Genomic DNA, 20,330 nt, shown 5'->3' on the forward strand with positions numbered 1-20,330 from the left:
ACTATCCATTAGAGTGCTGTGGGAGAGAATAAAGAGCAGGGAGAGGGAGTTGAATGCTTGCCCTCTCTTCAGATGAGAGGAAGGGTAACTAAGAAACCTGGCTAGAGAAGGAAGAAAACAGGCCTACAAAACCACCACTGTCATCACCACGACCATCAACAAGAACATTGCCTGCACTACCAGCACTAAAAAGCATGGCTTACAAAACTGAATGCAATGCTCTTCAATAATGTCTAGCAGTCCTATAGCATTAAAAAGATAGCCCAGCAAGAATTAACTATCTTCAGAAAATTTCAAGGGAGAAAAGAGCAAAAACTTAAGAAAGGGGAGAGGAAGGGAAAGGCACTACACTAGATGCTTCTCAAGTCTTCTATTGTTTATCATTATCACTTTATTAAAGAGAAAACTGAGGTTCAGCAAGGTCAAATAATACAGTGTCTTCCAAAGGAGCTGTAAATTTCCAATGAAGGCTAACAATATTGACCAAAACACTTACTATTGTTTATCTCCTTTTACCCAGTAAATTCACTTCTGGGAATCCGTGTCTGAAAAATAATCGTGGATACAGGGGAAAAACTTTATGCCCAAAGATAAGCATTCAACAGTATTAATGATAATGAATAATTGAAAACAAATAAAATGTCCAGTGATTGGGGAAAGCTTAAGTACACCAATTTAATGGATTTTATAACACCCATCAAAAAGAAGCAGTACACAAACTTATGAACAAAGCAGAATGCCTATGGTGAAAAATTATATGAAAAAGTAGAATAAAAAAATGTACACAAAAGTATACATAACTACAAATATGTATAGAAAATTATGTTCAGGCCCCCAAAAAAGCACTGGAAGGAAACATATCAAAATAGTTCAGGTTATTTTTTCTGTGTGTATGGTATCTCCTATTGTTTTATTTCTTTTTTTTTAATACAACTTTATTGGAATATAATTGCTTTACAATGTTGTCATAATTTCTGCTCTACAACAAAGTGAATCAGCTATATGTATACATATATCCCCACGTCCCCTTTCTCTTGCAACTCCCTCCCACCCTCCATATCCAACCCCTCTAGGTGGTCACGAAGCAATGAACTGATCTCCCTGTGCTATGCGGCTGCTTCCCACTAGCTATCTATTTTACATTTGATATTATATATTAGCCCATGCCACTCTATCACTTCGTCCCAGCTTACCCTTCCCCCTCACCGTGTCCTCAAGTCCATTCTCTCCGTCTCCATCTTTATTCCTGTCCTGCCCCTAGGTTCTTCAGAACCATTTTATTTTTTTAGATTCCATATATATGTGTTAGCATACGGTATTTGTTTTTCTCCTAGTGAATTACTTCACTCTGTATGATAGTCTCTAGGTCCATCCACCTCACTACAAATAACTCAATTTCAATTCTTTTTATGGATGAGTAATATTCCATTGTATATATGTGCCACATGTTCTTTACCCATTCATCAGTTGATGGTCACTTAGGTTGCTTCAATGTCCTGACTATTATAAACAGAGCTGCAATGAACATTGTGGTACATGACTCTTTTTGAATTATGGTTTTCTCAGGATATATGCCCAGTAGTGGGAATGCTGGGTCATATGGTAGTTCGATTTTTAGTTTTTTCAGGAACCTCCATACTGTTCTCCATAGGGGCTGTATTAATTTACATTTCCACCAACAGTGTAAGAGGGTTCCCTATTCTCCACACCCTATCCAGCATTTACTGTTTGTAGATTTTCTGATGATGGCCATTCTGACCAGGGTGAGGTGATACCTCATTTTAGTATTGTTTTGCATTTCTCTAATGATTAGTGATGTTAAGCATCCTTTCATGTTTTTGTTGGCAATCTGTATATCTTCTTTGGAGAAATGTCTATTGAGGTCTTCCACCCATTTTTGGATTGGATTATTTGGTTTTTTGATATTGAAGTGCATGAGCTGCTTGTATATTTTGGATATTAATCCATTGTCAGTTGCTTCATTTGCAAATATTTTCTCCCATTCTGAGGGTTGTCTTTTGGTCTTGTTTATGGTCTCCTTTGCTGTGCAAAAACTTTTAAGTTTCATTTCCCATTTGTTTATTTTTGTTTCTATTTCCATTAATCTAGGAGGTGGGTGAAAAAGAATCTTGGTGTCATGGATGTCACAGCATGTTCAGCCTCTGTCTTCCTCTGAGAGTTTTATAGGATCTGGCCTTACATTTAAGTCTTTAATCCGTTTTGAGTTTATTTTTGTGTATGGTGTTAGGAAGTGTTCTAATTTCATACTTTTCCATGTAGCTGTCCAGTTTTCCTAGCACCACTAATTGAAGAGGCCACTTTTTCTCAACTGTGTATTCTTGACATCTTTGTCAAAGATCAGGTGACCATACAGTCACGGATTTCTCTGTGGGCTTTCTCTCCTGTTCAATTGATCAATATGTCTTTTTTTGTGCCAGTACCATACTGTCTTGTTGAGTGCAGCTTTGTAGTATAGTCTGAAGTCACAGAGCCTGACTCCTCCAGCTCCGTTTTTTCCCTCAAGTTTGCTTTGGCTATTCGGGGTCTTTTGTGTTTCCATACAAATTGCAACATTTTGTGTTCTAGTTCTGTGAAAACTTCCATTAGTAATTTGATAGGGATTGCATTGAATCTGTAGATTGTTTTGGGTAGTATATACATTTTCACAATGTTGACTCTTCCAATCCAAGAACATGGTATATCTCTCCAACTGTTTGTATCGCCTTTGATTTCTTTCAACAGTGTCTTATAGTTTTCTGCATACAGGTCTTTGGTCTCCTTAGGTAGTTTTATTTCTAGGTATTTTATTCTTTTTGTTGCAATGGTAAGTGGTAATATTTCCTTTATTTCTCTTTCAGATTTTTCATCATTAGTGTATAGGAATGCAAGAGATTTCTGTGCATTAATTTTATATCCTGCTACTCTACCAAATTCATTGATTAGCTCTAATAGTTTTCTGATGGCATCTTTAGGATTTTCTATGTATAGTATCATGCCATCCACAAACAGTGACAGTTTTACTTCCTCTTTGCTAATTTGGATTCCTTTTATTTCTTTTTGTTCTCTGATTCCTGTGGCTAAAAGTTCTAAAACAATTTTGAATAATATTGGTGAGTGTGGGCACCCACTGTTGTTCCTGATCTTAGAGGAAATAGTTTTAGTTTTTCACCATTGAGCATGATGTTGGCTGTGGGTTTGTCATATATGGCCTTTATTATGTTAAGTTTCCCCTATACCTACTTTCTGGAGGGTTTTTATCATAAATGGGTGTTGAATTATGTCAAAAGCTTTTTCTGCATCTATTGAGATTCTTATAGGGTTTTTATCCTTCAGTTTCTTAATATGGTGTATCACATTGATTGATTTGTGTATATTGAAGAATCCTTGCATTCTTTGGGATAAATCCCACTGGAGCATGGTGTAAGATCCTTTTAATGTGCTGTTGGGTTCTGTTTGCTATTATTTTGTTGAGGATTTTTGCATCTGTATTCATCAGTGATATTGGCCTCTAATTTTCTTTTCTTGGGACATCTTAGTCTAGTTTTCATATCAGGCTGATGGTGGCCTCGTTGAATGAGTTTGGAAGTGTTCCTTCCTCAGCTACATTTTGGAAGAGTTTGAGAAGGACAGGTGTTAACTCTTCTCTAAATGCTTGATAGAATTCGCCTGTGAAGTCATCTGGCCCTGGGCTTTTGTTTCCTAAAAGATTTTTAATCACAGTTTCAATTTTTCTGCTTTTGATTTGTCTGTTCACATTTTCCGTTTCTTCCTGGTTCAGTACAGCAAAGTTGTACTTTTCTAAGAATCTTTCCATGTCTTCCATGTTTTCCATTTCATTGGCACATAGTTGCTTGTAGTAGTCTTTCATGATTCTTTGTATTTCTGAGGCATCAGTTACTTCTCCTTGTTCATTTCTAATTCTGTTGAATTGAGCATTCTCCCTTTTTTCCTGATGAGTCTGGATAACGGTTTACCAATTTTGTTTATCTTCTCAAAGATCCAACTTTTAGTTTTATTGATCTTTGCTCTTGTTTCCTTCATTTGTTTTTCATTTATTTCTTATCCAATCTTTATGATTACTTTCCTTCTGCTAGCATTGTGTGTGGTTTTTTTTTTTGTGCTTCTTTCTCTAATTGCTTTAGGTGTAAGTTTAGGTTGTTTATTTGAGATTTTTCTTGTTTCTTGAGGTAGGATTCTACTGCTATAAACTTCTCTCTGAGAACAGCTTTTGCTGCATCCCAAGGGTTTTGCATCATCGTGTTTTCATTGTCTTTTGTTTCTGGGTATTTTTTGATTTCCTCTCTGACTTCTTCAGTGACCTCTTGGTTATTTAGTAGCATTTTGTTTAGCCTCCATGGGTTTGTATTTTTTAGGTTTTTTTCTCCTGTAATTGATATCTAGTCTCATAGCATTGTGGTCAGAAAAGGTGCTTGATGCAATTTCAATTATCTTAAATTTACCAAGGCTTGATTTGGGACCCAAGATGTGATCTATCCTGGAGAAGTTCCGTGAGCACTTGAGAAGAAAATGTATTCTGTTGTTTTTGGATGGAATGTCCTATAAATATCAATCAAGTTTATCTGGTCTAATGTGTCATTTAAGGTTTGTGTTTCCTTATTTATTTTTTGTTTGGAAGATCTGTCCATTGGGGTAAGTGGGGTGTTAAAGTCTCCTACTATTATTGTGTTACTGTCGATTTCCTCTTTTATGGCTGTTAGCATTTGCCTTATGTATTGAGGTGCTCCTGTGTTGCTTCCATAAATATTTACAACTGTTATATCTTCTTGGATTGATCCCTTGAGCATTATGTAGTGTCCTTCCTTGTCTCTTGTAGTAGTCTTTATCTTAAAGTCTATTTTGTCTGATAGGAGTATTGCTACTCCAGCTTTCTTTTGATTTCTACTTGCATGGGATATCTTTCTCCATGCTCTCACCTTCAGTCTGTATGTGTACCTAGGCCTGAAGTGGGTCTCTTGTAGACAGCATATATACACGTCTTGTTTTTACATGTATTCAGCCAGTCTGTCTCTTTTGGTTGGAGCATTTAATCCATTCACATTTAAGGTAATTATCAATATGTATGTTCCTATTGCCATTTTCTTAATTGTTGTGGGTTTGTTTCTATGGCTCTTTTTCTTCTCTTCTTTTTCCCGCCTAGAGAAGTTCCTTTAGCATTTCTTGTAAAGCTGTTTTGGTGGTGCTGAATTCTCTTAGCTTTCGCTTGTCTGTAAAACATTTGATTTCTCTGTCTAATCTGAATGAGATCCTTGCTGGGTATAGTAATCTTGATTGTACGTTTTTCCCTTTCATCACGTTAAATATGTCCTACCACTCCCTTCTGGCCTGCAGACTTTCTGCTGAAAAATCAGCTAATAAGCTTATGGGGATTCTCTTGTATATTATTTCTTGCTTTTCCCTTGTTGCTTTTAATATTTTTTCTTTGTATTTTATTTTTGATTGTTTGATTAATATGTGTCTCAGTGTATTTCTCCTTGGGTTTGTCCTGTATGGGACTCTGCATTTCCTGGACTTGACTATTTCCTTTCCTATGTTAGGGATGTTTTCCAGTATAATCTCTTCAAATATTTTCTCAGATCCTTTCTTTTTCTTTCCTTCTTCTGAGACCCCTATAATTTGATTGTTCTTGCATTTAATGTTGTCTTCAATTGAAACTGTCCTCAATTCTTTCCATTCTTTTTTCTTTATTCTGCTCCATGGCAGTTATTTCCACCATTCTATCTTCCAGCTCACTTATCCACTCTTCTGCCTCCATTATTTTGCTATTGATTCCTTCTAGAGAATTTTTAATTTCATTTCTTGTGTTGTTCATCATTGTTTGTTTGCTCTTTAGTTCTTCTAGGAACTTGTTAAACGTTTCTTGCATTTTCTCCCTTCTATTTCCAAGATTTTGGATCATGTTTACTGTCATTACTCTGAATTCTTTTTCAGGTAGACTGCCAATCTCCTCTTCATTTGTTTGGTCTGGTGGGTTTTTACCTTGCTCCTTCATCTGCTGCATATTTCTCTGTCTTCTCATCTTGTTTAGTTTACTGTGTTTGATGTCTGCTTTCCCCAGGCTGCAGGGTCATAATTCCTCTTACTTCTGTTGACTGTCCCCAGTGGGTGAAGTTGGTCCAGAAGCTTGTGTAGGCTTCCTGGTGGGAGGGACTGGTGCCTTTGTTTTGGTGGGTGGGGCTGGATCCTTTCCCTCTGATGGGTAGGGCCATGTCCGTTTGTGTATTTTGGGATGTCTGTGAGCTTAGTATGACTGTAGGTAGCCTGTGTGCTAATGGTGGCATTGTGTTCCTGTCTTGCTAGTTGTTTGGCATGAGGCGTCCAGCACTGGAGCTTGCCAGCCCTTTTGTGGAGCCAGGTCTTAGTGCTGAGACAGATATCTCTAGGAGAGTTCTCAATGATTAATATCCATGGAGCCGGGAGTCCTCTGGTGGCCCAACATCTTGGACTCAGCTCTTCCACCTTGGAGCCTCAAGCCTTTTCCCCAGCCGGGGCACCAAGACCCTGCAAGCTGCACGGCGTAGAATAAAAGGAAGAAGAAAAATAAATAAACGGAGAGACAAAACCCCAAGACAAACATACACACACTAGGGCTTCCCTGGTGGCGCAGTGGTTGAGAGTCCGCCTGCCGATGTAGGGGACACGGGTTCGTACCCCAGTCCGGGAGGATTCCCACATGCTGCGGAGTGGCTGGGCCCATGAGCCATGGCCACTGAGCCTGCATGTCCAGAGCCTGTGCTCCGCAACGGGAGAGGCCACAATGGTGAGAGGCCCATGTATCGCAAACAAAACAAAACAAAACAAAAACAAAAACATACACACACTCACAGAAAGAAAAGAAAAAGAGAAAACAAAGAAGAGAGCAACCAAACCAATAAAGAAACCCAAAAACGAATACAAACACTAAAAACTAAACTAACAATTACATAAAACCAGAAACAAATCAAATGCAGAAAGCAAAATTGAACTGAAGGATTTGCTTGGCCCAGTGAGCTGACTTGTTATACTCAGATGGACCCTGGCCAACTTGATCTGGCTGCTCTTCAGGTAAAACATCCAGATGGCCCAAATAACCAGCTTCTTCTGCAGTTGTTCAGTTGTTCTGCATGGAGAGGCTTAGTTGGCCAGAGGGCTGGTTAAATCCTGGGATTCTTCACAGGAAACAGGAGTGAGGACAGTCAGTTCGAAGGCCTCTCTTCTTTGTGTTTCGTCCAGTTTCACTTGTCTATAGGGTGCTGTGTGCAGAAGCCTTGCTGCTAGCACTTTAGACCAGAGTTCCTAGCACAGTGAAATGGCTGTGCTGACACCTCAGCTCTGTGGGCAGACGTGTGGAGAAGTGCTGCACCCAGCTCCTCTCAGGCATAAGCAAGGCAAGGGAGCTCCTGGGCAAGGGGTCCCACCAGGTCACATAGACTCCTGGACTCTGATGTCCTTTTATTCCTTTGCTCTTAGTCTAGTTTCACTTGCTCACAGGGAGCCATGTAAAGAGGTCTCACAGCTGTTCCTTCAGACCACAATTGTGGTTCTTTGAGTGGAAGGCATAAGTTTATATGTATATATACATATAAACTTTAGATGCAAGAAGAACTGATTTAAAATCCCACTTATGCTAATTACTAGCTATATTAACCTGTGCAAGTTTCTTTTTCTTTTTTTTTTAATTAAAGTATAGTTGATGTACAATACATAAGTTACAGGTGTAGGATACAGTGATTCACAGTTTTTAATGGTTATACGCCATTTATTCTTATTATAAAATATTGGCTATATGCCCTGTTGCACAATATACCTTTGTAGCTTATTTTATACCTAATAACGTGTACCTGTTAATCTCCTACACTTATATTGCCCCCCCTTCCATTTCCCCACTGGTAACCACTAATTTGTTCTCAATATCTGTGAGTCTGCTTCTTTTTTGCTATATTCACTAATTTGTTGTATTTTTTAGATTCCACATATAAGTAATATCACATAGTATTTGTTTTTCTCTCTCTGACTCATTTTATTTAGCGTAATATCCTTAGGTCCATCCATGTTGCTGCATATGGCAAAATTTCATTCTTTTTATGTCTGAGTAGTATTCCATTTTGTGTGTGTGTGTGTGTTTCTGTGTGTGTACACACATACCCCACAACTTCTTTACCCATTTATCTGTTGATGGACACTTAGGTTGCTTCCACAACTTGGCAATTGTAAATTATGCTGCTATGAACTTTGCGGTGCATGTATTTTTTCAAATTAGTGTTTTCTTTTTATTCAGATGTATACCCATGAATGGAATTGCTGAGTCATATGGTAGTTCTACTTTTCATTTTTTTAAAGAAACCTCCATAATGTTTTCCAAAGTGGTGCATCAATTTACATTCCCACCAACAGTGTAGAAGGGTTCTCTTTTCTCCACATCCTTGCCAACATTTGTTATGTGTGTTCTTTTGGATGATAGTCATTCTGAGAGGTGTGAGGTGATATCTTATTGTGATTTTGATTTCAATTACCCTGATGGTAAGTGATGCTGAGATTGTTTCCTGTGCCTCTTGGCCATCTGCATTTCCTCTTTGGAAAAATGTCTATTCAGTTCTTCCGCCCATTTTTAATTTTTTTTTTAATGTTGAGTTGTATGAGCTGTTTATATATGTTAGATATTAATCCCTAATCAGGCATATCATTTGTAAATATATTATCCCATTTGGTAGGTTGACTTTCCATGTTGTCAATGGTTTCCTTTGCTATGCAAAAGCTTTTAAGTTTAATTAAGGACCATTTGGGTTTTTTTTTGCTTTTATTTCCTTTGCTGGAGTTGATAGATGCGAAAAATATTGCTATGATTTATGTCAAAGAGTGGTCTGCCTATGTTTTCCTCTAGGAGTTTTATGGTTTCGGTCTTACGTTTAGGTCTTTAACCCATTTTCAGTTTATTTTTGTATATGGTGTTATGAGAATGCTCTAATTTCATTCTTTTACATGTAGCTGTCCAGTTTTCCCAGCACAACTTATTAAAGAGATTGTCTTTTCTCCATTGTATATTCTTGTCTCCTTTGTCATATATTCATTGACCATAAGCACGTGGTTTTATTTCAGGGCTTTCTATACTGTTCCATTGATCTATTTGTCTGTTTTTGTGCCAGTACCATAGTGTGCCAATGACTGTAGTTTTGTAGTATAGTCTTAAGTCGGGAGGCATGATTCCTCCAGATCTGTTGTTCTTTCTCAAGATTTCTTTGGCTATTTGTGTTTCCATACAAATTTTAAAATTATTTGTTCTAGTTCTGTGAAAAATGTCCCTGGTATTTTGATAGCAATGGCATTGAATCTGTATATTGACTCAGGTAGTATAGGCATTTTGACAGTATTAATTCTTCCAGTCCATATACTTCCAACTGTTTGTGCCATCTTCAAATTCTTTCATCAGTGTGTTATAGTCTTCCGAGTACAGGTCTTTTACCTCCTTAGACAGGTTTATTCCTAGGTATTTTATTCTTTCTGATGCAATGGTAAATGGGATTGTTTCCTTCATTTCTCTTTCTGATAATTTATTGTTAGTGTATTGAAATGTAACAGATTTCTGTATATTAATTTTATATCCTGCAACTTTGCTTAATTCATTGATGAGCTCTACTAGTTTTCTGGTGGCATCTTTAGGACTTTCTATGTATAGTATCATGTCATCTGCAAACAGCCCCTTAACCTTTCTTAGCCTCAGTCAACCTCTTAAGAATTGCTCTGAATATTAGATAATGCATGTAAACAATTTTCGCATAGTAGGTACTCAGCAAATGAAACTTTTAATATTCTGTGTTCTCTTTTTCCACATTTTTATTATAATGCAGAAATGCCAATAAACTCAATATTTTTTTAAAAAAATGAAAACTAAGATCACATAGCTAACAAATGGATAGGTCAAAATCTGTACCCAGATCCAGCCACCTAAAAGACCATGTGCCTAACTCCTATCAACTCTCCATAGAGAACCAGTGAGCCAAGGTGTTAGAAGGGTCATTACCAGGGATATAAGATAGTGGCAAAGACAAGATAGAGAGCAAAGCTCAGAGAGTGCAATTACAAGAGTCTATGTGACCTTTATGATGGGGCAGGAGTGAATGGCAGGCAGGCCTGAAGCCTGAGCCTCTTGAAGGACGTTCCTGGGAAACTGACATTCACTTCACCTAATCTCACAGTCCACAATCAGGAATGTGTTGGGATTGTTTTAGACCACATACTCAATGCTAGCTGGCACCTAAGCAGCAGTCTACAGATAAGTTAGATGGGAAGCATGAGGGTATGAAAAGTTCATGAGAATTGGAGAGGGTGACACTCATGCCTTGCAGTCTCCTCATTTTGCATGGGTGTCATCTTTTCAATCAACACCTCCATGGGAAGAACTCAGAGGGCCCTGGGAGCTGACACTTCTCTTTGAAAGCACTCTGGGTTATGCCCTGCTTTGTGAATCCTAGATCACTGACAATGCTGAACTTACTTTGAACCCTGGGCTCCAGGACAGCAGAGACTATTAAGAAACACCCTTTCATGTTCTGAAAAACAAGTAAACCACAAAGGACCATCTCCATCCTCCCTCATGACTCCCATAAGACTCACAGATGACTTCCTTGTTTATCTGCCTCTATAATACCCCCAAGTTTCCTTCCTTTTCTTTAAAATGTTCCTCATTAATGAAGGTTTTCCCTATGGTAACAGTCTGAATACAATGAACTCCTTAAACTAGCTAGTGCACAGTTTTGGTACTTTGGATTTTATCATTTGAGTTGCACAGGAAGCACTGTCAAATCAAAAGAAATTCTTAGCCTTCCCTGGGTTAAATCTGATAGGTAAAATGTTTTAATACACATATTATAGATATTATATGCTGTACAAGAAGCTCCTAGAAAATTGTCAATGCCCTCATTGTCCATGATATGTTTCTATTTATCAGAATCCTGGTGCTACCTTGCCTGATATTACAAAACAGTATAGTGTCATTAGTTGCAATTTATTTTAAATGGTAGCTTAATTATAACATTAATTCTTTAACTTGAAATCAGCATCTTCAAATCAGTGGTTTTAATTGGGCACTCCTTTCTCTTACCTTTGGAATCTTATTAATATAGAGATGTTTAGGAGTACTCCAGATCATTTTTTCTCATTACATGATATTCTTAATGTATTCTTGGTATATTCTAACTATATGGTTGGCATATTATGCCACTATAATTACCGTATATCTGAAGATTTTTTGTAAATATTGTATTCATCCATTTTTATAAATTAGATGTAATATCCACTCTTCTTTGGACATAGACATCATTATGTTTACAAATATTTTGTCCAATACCTTTTCTGGATTAATATTTATCTTGTTCTGCATACCACAGAAATAGCCACATGTCCTTGTCAGTTGCATTATTATTCTTATAATGAACTCTCATCATATCTTTCACTTTTGAAAATTACCAGTAGTAAGTTAGTCACAGCTATGTAAATCTCTTCCTCATCTATAGATACTTTATGTTTTATTCTAATGCAACCCTAAAAGCACTTGTAATTGTCTACAGGGCAGAGTACTTCATTGTTAACAAAGAAGGACTTTCTCAGAACCCCAGAGAATAGCACTGTACCAATCCTTTTGTGTACAGGTTTCTGATGGCACCCTTTAATGACCTTTGAGATCATACCAGTGAATTGATTCAGGATTCTGAGAACTCTGAGAATCAAATGAATTCATGAGTTTGCTAATGCAAGGTCTAGTAAAACAAGAACTACTTAGGACTGAATGAACTAATGAAGGATGATTGAGGGTTTTGTTTGGAATATTACTGATGTTATAATGTTCTATTTTTTGAATATATAAGGAACCCATTTCTCTTATGTTGTAAGTTGTCTATAACTCATAACAATTTAGAATATTATGTTTTTGTAAGTTGAAATGAAATGACATTCATTTGTAAATGACATTTGTAAGTGGCATTATCTCTGCCTAATCCCATCTAGGATTCAGAAACTCATATTATTCTTATTTCCATAACAATAAAATTATTTACATAGGTTTAATTAGAGTCTGTCCTCTTTATTATCAGGAAAGGGTTGGAACACTGGTTTTTGCAACCAAGGCCTTACCTGGAATGACATATATGAAAATGATGCTCATTGAATCAGATATGACCAGATACTTTTAAGGAGAAAGGTTGACTTTACAGAGCCAACAATGCTCACAAAGCCCTCGTGGAAAAACCAGGCTGACACCTGTATTACAGAGTTCTTGGCCTTATAGGTGAGTAAGGAAAGTCTCTTCCTGGCAGACACAAAAACTTTAGGATATGCTGGGTATCTAGAGAAGAATCCACCCAAATTTTTAGGTACTGCAGGTGAAATCTGGTGGATAATTCTTGGCTTGGCTTCTTAGCCTCAAAGGGCTTTTAAAAATCCAATCTTAGATTCTTTTTGAAAACTTCCAGCAAAGCAAACTTAAATAGACCCATATGGCAAATAATTATCCTTGTTGTGAGTACAAATAATTAGGCGAAATCTCATGAGACCAGCCTTATTTTTTAAATCAAGAATATTTTTTCTTTGAGATTAACTTTCATCAAAAGGGAGAATGTTTGTGTTTCAATGGAAAATGATGCATTGTCTATAGCACACCCTTTTGGATTATCAGAGTTTTGCCCTGTTGTCTTTGAGCTAGTTGAACTTTTGCATCTCTTGTTAATTGAGGGTAACTTACAAACATGCACACCCTGTCTTATCTGGTTGAGATTTAAACGACTTCCTCCTCTTGTCAAAAAAAACAGTTTTGGTATCTATCTGTAAATTGAACTGGATCCAGCCAACTTTCCCAATTTGTAAATATTTAGCAAATTTTCAATCCCTTCTATTTTTTCCAATATCTAGTTATAATCCTCCAAACTAGTAATTCCAATGTTCCCCTTCCCATATGATCTGGAGTCATGGAGAACTAAGACCTGATGATCCATATCCCTATAAGGATTCCAGGTCACCTTGTAACTGACCCTTTCCCCATGATATGAAGAAGACCTGTGAACTGAAACCCGATGACTTGATATAAACCTCTAAGTGCTCACCACCACAGCAGACCATGCACTGGGCTAGAATTTTCCCTGGACAAACCACTGTCTGGACTAAGGAAGTCAGGTGAAATGCTCAATTCATATATGCCCTTATATGAAAGATTGCCAGGAATGTGGACAATATCACAAAGAGGACTGACATCCCACCTTGAGAGGTTCAAGAAACTCCAATGAGCGGCACTACATAATCAAAAAATTTTCCACCACTGACCACTTAGAAATCACTGGACCCTCAGTGTTCAACTCCTGGCTCTTTTCTTTAATACAAACTTTTGTGTTAAACAACAAAGTCCTACTGTACAGCACAGGGAACCATATTCAATTTCTTGCAACAAACCATAATGGAAGAATATGAAAAAGAATATATACGTGTGTGTGTGTGTGTGTGTGTGTGTGTGTGTGTGTGTGTGTATAAAACTGAATCCCTTTGCTGTATACCAGAAACTAACACAACATTGTAAATCAACTATACTTCAATAAAAAATAAATAAAATTTTTAAAAAAATTTTAACTTTTATATTAATATTTTTCTTTCTCATTTAGGGTATACCTCTTCTTTTAGGATGTCTGATTTTCAGGACCCTAAAACAACTGACCTTTGCAACCTCAAAAGGTGGTCAGAAAAACACCAACAAAAGTCCTCAAGCAACTATTTCTTAAGCCCTGCTGCATCCCAATCAGGTTTATGATTGCCTGTGAACTATCAGCAATGAATAGTATTCATGTTGAATAAAAGTGTGGGGGCTGGGGTAATAGATAATGTAGAATTTTACCTGAGTCCTCTGCTCCTATAAAGCAGTAATGGGTGGCTCATGGAACTTTCTACCTGCAAGTTTGACCTTAAATCAATCTGCTTGGTCCACAAAGGAGTTTCTTCAAATATGTTGATGACTAGACTAGAAATTTGATTTGCAGTCTGAGATTTAAAATCACTGCATTTTCTTTCTCCAGGCATAAACAAGCAAACTGATTCATTTCACCTAACACGGGTCCTGAGACTCTGGATCAACAAGCTCTCCAGGTAATTCTGATACAAAGCTATATTAGGAATAACTGAACTAGATCCCTGTAAACACTGACATCTCATTTTACATTTTCCTCTTGTAGTTAACTCGGGAAATATAGTTTCAAGCTAACAGCTTTCTCCAAAAATTAGGTTCTACCACCTTCCTAGTAGGATCACCAGGAATTGAGACAAATGATTTATATACACCCTCTGATACATGTATACATGTATTTATCTGATTTACTCCTCACAATTCTGGGAAGTAGGTTATACTGCCTACTTTACAAATGAGGAAAACAGAGACCCAACAAGCTCAAGTAATTTTGCCAAGATCTCATAGCCAATAAATAAAACTCAAATCTGAAGGAGATACAACACTACCTAAACACTTGTCATTTCCTTTTGTTACTGGGCCATAGAGGTAGAGAAAAGGCCAGGCAATGCTAATTGAAAGCACAGATGTCGCACTCTAAAGCAGTGACAAATGTCATGGTCAGGGCAGTGAGATACTTCCTCCCACTTGTCTCTGTTGTACACAGACTGTGAGGTCCAAGAGCTGACCATCAAGGGAAGGAACTCTTCAGAGAAGCTTCAGGCTTTCCCTTACATCCCCTAGGAATCACTACCATCTCTGTTACACAACTGGAATCTACAATGGGGTTAATGCTACTGATTACCTCTTGCAGCAACCATGAAAAATCTATTATGGGGAGAACTGCAAGGCCCTCTTCACATGTAATGTGAAATCTAAAAGCTCAGCCCAAAATTCCATCCTAACTGTACCTTTACCAGTTTTTCCAGTGAAACAGAAGGGCCAGTAGTACTGGCAATTGGAGGGCATGGCACACTCTGTTCTTTCCACTTCCAAAGCAACTGTTCTTTCCCAACAATAGCCTCCCAGTAGGATCTCCAAGATTGCTTCTCAGAGCCTCTAAGGAGCTTCAGCCTCAGCCGGTGGAGCATCGGTTGTTCGCCTCACTAACACCACACGTCCCAGCTTTCAAAATGACAAAATCAACAAAGCCAATGACTATGACAGGCCATTGAAATTCTCAAAATCTCTTTTCAGTCCCCATCAATAAACATTAGTTTATGAGTCAGCATCACTAAAAGCAATGGTCAGATGATAACTAGGAGTTTCTGGAATTGGCAGGCAAATGATAACTGAGTCAAAGGGTTACTGTAAAGCATACATTAAGAAGCAAATGTGTCACAGCCAGCAGACATCAACAAGAACCTGGCAGCACCAGGGGGTCATTTTTATTTTTGTTTATAAGCCATTATGCTCAAGCTCACACACTCTTTTATGCTGCTGGTACTAGTTGACAATTATGGTGGGTTTCAGAGGGGTGAGAGAGTTGAAGCACAAAGTTCAACATAAAAGAAGATATGGGACACATCTCAGATCTGTTGGTTGGCTTTAGGGAAAATGGGCACATGTTCAAAGTCTGACTTTTTTTGTTTTTGTTTTTGCGGTATGCGGGCCTTTCACTGTTGTGGCCTCTCCCGTTGTGGAGCACAGGCTCCGGACACACAGCCTCAGCAGCCATGGCTCACGGGCCTAGCTGTTCCGCGGCATGTGGGATCTTCCCGGACCGGGGCACGAACCCGCATCCCCTGCATCGGCAGACGGACTCTCAACCACTGCACCACCAGGGAAGCCTAGTCTGACATTTTTTTAGTAGAAAAAAGACATATTTACGAAATTCCACATACCATGCATCTGCAGTCTTCAGGGTTACCAATTGATAGGCAAGTAGTAGTTATTTTTAAGAAAGAAATATGTTTAGTTTGGGATGCTATAATAAAATACCATAGATTGGGTCATGTATAAACAATAGAAATTTCTCACAGTTCTGGAGGCTGGAAGTCCAATATCAGAGTGCCAGCATGGTTGGGTTCTGGAGCATGCCCTCTTTCAGCTTATAGACTGCTGATTTCTTGCTGTATCCTAACATGATGGAAAGAGGGCTAGAGAGCTCTCTGGGGTCCCTTTCATGAGGGCACTAAAACCATTCATGAGGGTTCTACCCTCATGATCTATCTGCTTCCCAAAGGCTCCACCTCCTGGCACCATCACTTTGGGGATTGGCTTTTAACATGAATTTGGGGGAGATACAAACATTCAGTCTGTTGCATTCCATCCCCTGCTCCATAAAATTCATGTCCTTCTCACATGTAAAATATATTAATTCCATCCCAACAGCCCTACAAGTCAACTCATTCCAGTATCAACTTTTAGGTCTAGAGTCCAAAATTTCATCTAAATATCTAAATCAAATATGGGTGAGACTCAAGGTACAAATTATACTGAGGCAAAATTCCTCTCTAGCTGTGAACTTGTGAAAACAAACAACTTATGTGCTTCCAAAATACAATGATGGGACATGCATAAGATAGACATTCCCACTCCAAAAAGAAAGAAGGAAGGAACGATAGGTCCCAAGCAAGCCCAAAATCTAGCAAGGCAAGTTCCATATGATCTTAAGTCTTGAGAACAATGCTCTTTGGCTTGATGCTCTGCTTTCTAGACCCACTGTGGCAGCAGTCTAGCCTTCTGGACCCACTGGAGTAGCAACATCACCCCCACAGTTTGGTGGAGGGCTGCCCACACTGTGGCTCTCTGCAGTGGCCCCACACATTTTGGTTCTCTGTCTGGAAGAGGCATGGGGAGAGAGGTTTGTGTGTATCCTCAGGATTCTGCAGAGTGGCCGTACCCCTACACCTGGGGTGGGAGTGGCAGCCCTGATGATCTCTGAATCACCTTCAGGGTCCTTCTTCCCTTGTTTTGAAGAAGAATAGTGCAGGTTCACATTGCTCTATGGTCTGGTCCTATAGGATCTAATAAGTTTTCCTTCATTTTGTCTTGTTTTCTCTGTTTCCTTTAGTCCTAGCTGGCAGTGTTTCTGCTGGTATAATCCCATCTTTATTCCTAGCTTTTGTTGAGATACTTGATTAAATCCATGGTTCACACCCACATTAATCTCCTTATCAAATGGTACGTCTACCATACCTTTAGTGCTTTCTTCCAAATACACTTTCTCATTTTTTGTAATATGGATTAATCTTTAAGTTCTGGTTCCTTTTTGCTTAAAAATTTCACCTTCTCTTCATTTCTCTCCTCTGACATTTTAGTATAAGCAGTCAGGGTAAACCAAGCCACTCCTTTAACACTTGCTTAGAAACCACATTAGCCAAATATCCAATTTCATTGCTTGCAAGTTTCACCTTCCAAAAAAACACTAGAACACAAACAGTGCAGCCTAATTATTTGCCTCTCTATAACAAGGATCACCTTTCTCCATTGTCCCATAACATGTTCCTCCTCTCTGTCTGAGACCTCCTCAAAATGGACTCTACCATCTATATTTCTACCAATATTCTGTCCATGATTACTTAGGTATTCTCCAAGAAGACTGAAGCTTTCCCTACCACTCTTTCTTCTTTCAGAGCTCTTGCCAGAATCACCTTTAAAATTCCATTCACAGCAATCTAGACTTTCTCTGTCATGCACCTCAAAATTCTTTCAGCTTCTGCCCATTACCCAGTTCCAAAGCCACTTCCACATTTTTAGGTGTTTGTTATAGCAGCACCCCGGACTTCTCAGTACCAATTCGTGTTTAACTGAGTTCAGGACACTATAGCAAAATACCATAGACTGTGTGGCTTATAAACAACAGAAATTTATTTTGCACAGTTCTGGAGGCTAGAAGTCTGAGATCAAGGTCAGGTTCTCCTGAGAGCTCTCTTCCAGGTTGCAGACTTCCAACTTCTCACTGTATCCTCACATGATGGAAAGAGGGTGAGAGAGCTTTCTGGAGTCTCTTTTATAAGGGTACTAATCCCATCCATGAGGGCTCCACCTTCATGACCTAATTACCTCCCAAAGGCCCCACCTCCTAATACCGTCACATTGGAGGTTAGAATTTCAACGTATGAATTTGTGGAAGACACAAAAACATTCAGTCCATTGCAAGGTACAAAGTAACAAAACCTTATATTAATAGTAATGATTAAAATAATAATAATAATAATGATTAAATAGCTAACATTTATTTAGGCACTGTGCACACATGGCATTGATCACCTCATCCCCATATTACAGATGAGAAATGTAACACTTAGAGAGGTGAAGTCACTTTCCAAGATTATACAGCTAATAAGCTGCAAAGCTAGAGTTCAAACTTGGACTATCTGACTCTCACAATATTAACTTTTAAATAAGCCATGCCCTTAGACCAAGACAGATTTGCAGAAGTAGAATGAAGTGGAGTGAATAAAGAAATAATCCAAATGCAAATGTCTGCCTCACTAGTTACACTGCCACATTTATCCAAAACATTAGTCATCAACCTCATAAAAATACTCATTGCAGTATGATTTATAAACATGAAAAATTGGAAAAAAGTTAAATTTCTAACAACAGTTGAAGAGTATATAAAGTATAGCTCCTATAATAATGAAACTCAAATGCATCCATTACTCATTCATTCAACAAACATGTATTGAGCATCTACTATATGCTAGGGAAATAGTAATGAACAAAACAATGTCCTTGTCCCATGCAATGAAGCTTATGAAAATTTTTAAATGACATGAGAAAATACTTGATGAAATGTCAGGTTGAAATTAGATAAAATTATGTATTTAGTATGAACTAAATTACACATACACAAAACAGATACATGTACAAAAGAGAGTTAAAAGACAATATGCCAATACATCCAATACATTGCTTCTGTGCTGAAATATCTTATTATTACAGGTAACTTTATATTTTTATATATTATTCATATTTACTGCAAAGAGCATTTAATATAATAATAATACATTTTATATTTTAGTTCTTGGGCTCATAAATATAATTGTTTTGGTGACATTAGATCGTTCACACTATTTCTGTGCTCTCATCTAGCAAATGCTTTACACTAACTCTTTAATGTGGTACTGCAAGGACAATGGTACTTCAAGGACAAAGGACAACCCTGCCTGAAAAAGTTTCAGCGTTACACCCCCTACCCGACTCTTAGTCTCCCTCCCCACCATGTCAGGATGGTTACAAAATTCCTGAGCCCACCTGGGCGACGCCCACCTGGGCAACTGGACCTGTCCCAAATAAGGAAAGGCATATGCCCTGCCTCACTCGCACCCTATAGAAGGAAGGTATATGTGCCTTGACCAATAAGTAAATGAAATTTTCACCTCGGACCATTCCTTTGTTTTCTGGCTATAAAAACTAATCAATAGCACATGTTCCGGCTCGACTCTCCCAGACTACTAGGAAGTCGGGCTGCCGTTCTGGCAGCGACCTTTCCCTCTAATAAATTCTACCTTCTTTACATTCTGCCCTGTGTCTGGAAATTCTTTTCCAATGCACGTTCGGACCACGACAATTAACTCAGTGGTTACCAAACTTTTTTTTTCAATGGCCAGAGGGCAAATATTTGAGGCTTTGAAAGTCATGCAGTCTCTGCCACTACTACTCAATGCTGCCGTTGTACTACAAAATCACCCACAGACAATATTTAACTGTGTTCCAGTTAAGTCTGTGTTCCAACAAAACTTTATTTACAAAAAAATGTGGCAGAGAAGATTGGCCCAAGGGCCATAATTAACTTCATAACAAACACAAAGTTCTTACTTCCACTGTTCAATCTCCTAATTGTAACATCCTTGAGAGATAAATATTAACCACATTTTACAGAGGACAAGACTAAGGCTCAGAGAGAAGAAATATCTTGTCCAACATCATGCAGCTCACAAAGCGAGTTATTAAGTTCAGCTCCCAAAGAGAGATGCCAAATCTCCTGTTGCCTTAAAAGCTGTACATATATAAATGCTAATTTTAAACTTTCTCGGGGAATTTGTTCCTTAGAAGAACCTTACTCTAAATTATTTTGCGAAAAAAAACAAAAAAAAATCACTCTTTATCCTTCACAAAAACATCTATTTTCGTGTGTTAGATTCTTTAAAGAAAAATTCCCCTGCAGACAGAGTCAAAGACCTCAGTGGAGGTTTAAGGGATATCTTTTGATTGCTTTTGTGTAAGTAGGAAATGGGACTACAAGGGAATGTTTCTTTATGTTTCTTAAGCAGCCTCCCAGGAGCTTGGCACAACAGGGGACAACAGGGATTAAAGATGCCCAAGTTTTCTATACCCACAGACCAAGGAAGCTGCTTTTTCTCAGACCTGCTATGAGAGGCACATGGCCATATGTAGCTGAAGACTT

General features: G+C 38.2%; 1 protein-coding gene across 6 annotated transcripts in view; it reads right to left on the reverse strand.

Moving 5' to 3' along the window:
- Positions 1–20,330, reverse strand: part of OPHN1 (oligophrenin 1) — a 603,167-nt gene that overhangs the window by 391,583 nt on the left and 191,254 nt on the right. The gene's annotated exons all lie outside the window — the stretch shown is intronic.

Source organism: Orcinus orca, chromosome X (assembly GCF_937001465.1).
Source record: "Orcinus orca chromosome X, mOrcOrc1.1, whole genome shotgun sequence".
Taxonomy (NCBI): domain Eukaryota; kingdom Metazoa; phylum Chordata; class Mammalia; order Artiodactyla; family Delphinidae; genus Orcinus; species Orcinus orca.